Raw genomic sequence first — 4,306 nt, 5'->3', positions numbered from 1 at the left:
TCTCAGAATCTGAGCCCTCCTGACGTGTGAAACCTTGTTTCCCCAGTCCCTTCCTGTGCCCATGCCCCAGCCAGACTGGTCCACCAATGTTTATTTCCAGCTTCCTTTCCTTTGCTCTGCTCACTCTCTCTTCCAAGGGAGCCCTCCCTACCTCTATTTCTCCTTCTCAGAGTCCCTTTTCTTGTGAATGCTGCTCCTTTGGCCCTGTCTCATCCTTCCCCGTATATGTCTTCCCCCTGCCTCCATCTTGAACACCTCTGGAAGGTGGCAGTGTGTCTATGTTCTCAGCGCTTAGCCCAGAGCCCGGAATAGAGGTAGTGTAGGAAGATTCGTATGTGAATCAGTGTCTCTTGAAAAATGAGCAGATCTCTAGCTGAGAGGAATCTTACATCTTCCAGCTACTTCTTCAGAATTGCAGGAGCTCCTTAGGCAACATCTGTGGCCAGAGCGATGATAAAAGCATCTCACGTGTATCACACGCTTGCTGCACTGAGTGATAAACATATACCATCTCATTTGACTCTCATTGTAATCCTCTGGGGAAGATGGTTTATCCCATTTTTAGAGAGGAGGCTATGAAAACTGAGGAATAGGGTCCCAAAGCCATCAGGAGTTGTTGCTGATACTTAAACTTGGCAGTGCCCAGAGTGCAGGCTCCAAACCTGAAAGGATCATTCAGGCAAAGAGGTGGTGGGGCCAGGATTGCAGGCTTTGGGGCAACCTCCTGCCTATTACAACTCATTTAGTCTTCCTACTGCCCATCCAGGATCAGGTGCCCAGGCTGCCGTGCGCTGATTTCCAATATACCTTTTCCCCCTTTGCTGGGGAGTTGTGGCCTCACAGAGCTAGCATACTCCTTAAAAAGCTATTATGAAGACAAAATAAAAGTCAGTTACCTAAAGCTTTGCAGAAATCTTCGTATGTATTAAAACTATCCCATCCAGTATCAATTGCCATAAATGTTATAAAGAGATAAACAAGTTTTGGTAAACTATTAAATTTGGTAAATTCTGCAAGTTAGTTGGTCATCGAGCAAACTGATACTTTGGGAGAAGTAGCATAAGGCCAGTCGTCCCCAGTCACTCCTGATGCTAAGCCCATGCAGTGGGCGGCTGGGACTCGATCCTGCCGGGGACTTTCGGAGAAAGTGTGGAGCATAAACCTAGAAATTGTCCACTAGAGACAGAAGGGGTGTGTTTATCCATCATTTCTGATCTCCTGCTGGTGAAGGGAAGTCCCACGGGGTGATATGTCTTTGGTTCTTTTATGATGGAATAGACTTCTGGAGGCTTCCCAGGCGGCAGTGGCAGAGAAGCTGGGCAGAAAGCAAGACACGCGCAGTGCCATGAGGCAAGGTGCTGTTGGCCTGCATCTGCGCACAGCTGGTTGCTGCAGAAATGGCTGGAGCAAAGTGGCGGGCTGACGGGATAAGTGTGTGGGGAAATGAAATGTCCAACAGGCCTTCCTCAAAGATTCACCAGCTCTTCCCCAGACATGCCCCGGGCTTTCCCACTGCCTCCTTCCCTCTTTCTAAGTCGGGTCGTTTCTCCCAGGCAAAATAGAAAATGGGCGATACTTTTGACCATCATCCTATTTAAAGACCTTTCTATGGGCTTTATTTGCTGCTCTTAGTCTAGGATTTGGGCGCAAAGCCTAATGGAAATTGTTCTTCCTTCAGGTTTTATTTGATTCATAGCAATATTATCCAATATCAGATTTATTAGATTCACAGTATTCTTTACCTGTCGCTGGCAGGTTGGAGAATATTTGCTGGCTGGTTTGCTAGAGTTTGTGTGTGGTTTATGCATTCATCTCAAACCAGTCAGACTTCCTAGGGTCTAACCAAGGTCAGACACAGAAGTGCACATGCTCATCACAAGATAAATGTGCATTACAGATGTTGGGGGATTAAAACATTCCTTTTTTTTTTTCAACATAAGCTGTTTGTGGTTCTCTTTGTCTCTTTCTCTAGGTAAGTTTATTTTTCCTGACTGCCATTACTAACCAAACTCTGTCTGCCTCACTTACAGGCTCTTGGGAGGGGGACTGAGTTTCTGGAGGTGGAACTGATTATATTACAGACCAAAAGCTAGTTGGCACTTAACCCGCTTCCTTGTGAACCCCGTATAGAAAATCTACATTCAGCTTTTGGGGGTTCTCTGCTTTGGAAGAAATCTTAACTCTGTCATGTTGTAAAGAGGATGTATGCTACTGAACACTCATTCATTCATTCATTCATTCATTCAATTATATCCCAAGCACTTACTACATGTCAGGTCTGGGCTCGATACTGCACATATGTGATCTCATTCAGTGTTGTTCATCATCCTGTGAGGTAGGCAGTCTCTTCATTTGACAAATGTGGTTACTCTGGTCAAAAAGATGGAGTAAAAATGTCCTCCAGCCCCTACCTCGGTGCTACTTTTTTCATACATTTTACTTCTACGTATGTTACGAACTCCATAATACATCATTACATTTTTATTAAACAGTTAATGATATTTGATTGGCTATCCTAAGGTTTAGAATATGCATCTTTAAATTTTCAGTCTACTTTCAAATAATAGACCTCCATGTGCGGTGTGAGGACTTTATAATAATCTGCTCCCAATTTCTGTAATCTTTTGTGTTCCTGTTGTCATGCATTACTTTTACATAGGCTGGAAATCCACAGTCTTTTGCTTCCATTTTTGCTTTAAACAATAAATATTTTAGAGTGATTAAACAAATTCTTTGTACTTACCTTCATTTAAACAATTTCCAGAGCTCTTTATTTCCTTGTGTAGATCTAAGTTTCTGTCTTGCTTCATATCCCTTCTACCTATTTTGTAGCACAGGTAAGTCATTATCTTAGATTTTGTTTTTCTGAAAATTAAAAAAATTACTGTCATTTATGAAAGGTATTTTTTTTTTCCTGGGGATGGAATTCTCTGTTGACTATTATTTTTTTCTCTCAGCACTTTAAAAAGACACGTTACTGTCCTCTGCATTATATAGTTTCTGATGAGCAGTCAGCTGTCATTCTTATATTTGTTCTTTAATTTCTTTGGCTGCCTTTAAGATTTTCTCTTTCTCTTTGTCTTTCAGTATGTTGAATATAATCTTTTTTTTTCTTAAAAAAAAAAAAAAGATAATCCTGCGTGGAGTTCTCCGATCTTTTTCAATTTGTGACTTGATAACTTACATTGATTTTGTAAAATTCTCAGCCATCATCTCTTCAAATATATCTTCTACATTGTTATCTCTTTCTCTTTCCTTCTGAGATTTCAATTACATGTCTGTTAGATTATATTGTCTCAAGTATTTTTTAAACTCCTCATTGTTGTCATCATTATCATTGTCCTCCCTCCCTCTCTCCTTCTCCTCCTCCTCCCCCTTCCCCTCTTCCTTCTGTTTCCTCTTCTCCAAATTCTGAAAGTCTAATTCACATCGAGGGGACAAATCCCATCCACCTGGCATTGCTTCAGAGGGAGGCAGGATCTCCCAACGCCCTGGGCAGCATGGGGAAGGGAGTGGCTGAGGAAAGGAGAACTTCTTACCCCATTACTCGATATAGTAAGTAGGTCTTCTGTTGCCTCATGATTCAAAGTGTGGTCCCTGGACCATAGCAGCGATATTTCTGTGTACTTCTTAGAAACAGAGAAACATGGCTTCACCCCAGACCCATTGTATCAGAGTCTGCAAATTAATAGAGCCCAGGTAATTTGTATGCACATTGCAATTTGAGAGGCACTGTTTACATGATTAAAGAGAAAAGGCTGGGACAGCAAAAGCATCAGAAATGTACAGGAAGCAGCATGTGGTGCAGCCATCAGGTGGAAGGCACAGAGGGTCACAGAAGCTTGTGGAGAGGTGGCTTGAGCCTCTCCATATGGGACAGCTCCATACTCAATGAGGCTGTGACCTAGAAGAGGGCTCCCTCCTATTTCTCCCCTAGGTATGGGGTCTTCTGTTCACTTTTTGATAGTGTCTTTGAAACTTTTACATTTTGATCGAGTCCAACTTGTCTGGGTGGTTGTTGTTGTTGTTGTTTGTGCTTGTTGGAGTCATATCTAAGAATTCATTGGAAATTCCAATATCATGAAGTTTTACCTCTATGTTTTCTTTTAAGTCTTTAAAGTTTTAGCTCTTATCTTTAGCTGCTTGATCTATTTTGAGTTAATTTTTGTGTATGAAGTGAAGTAGGGGTCTAACTTCATGCTTTTGCATGTGAGCAAGCTTTAATTTCCTCGTTCAAAGGATCTCTAACTATTGTGTGGAAAACAGACAGTAAGGGCAAGAAGGAAGCAGGGAGACTAATTTCCCA

Source organism: Pteropus alecto, unplaced genomic scaffold, assembly GCF_000325575.1.
Source record: "Pteropus alecto unplaced genomic scaffold, ASM32557v1 scaffold7, whole genome shotgun sequence".
NCBI classification, from domain to species: Eukaryota; Metazoa; Chordata; class Mammalia; order Chiroptera; family Pteropodidae; genus Pteropus; species Pteropus alecto.
This window is presented reverse-complemented; position numbering follows the sequence as displayed.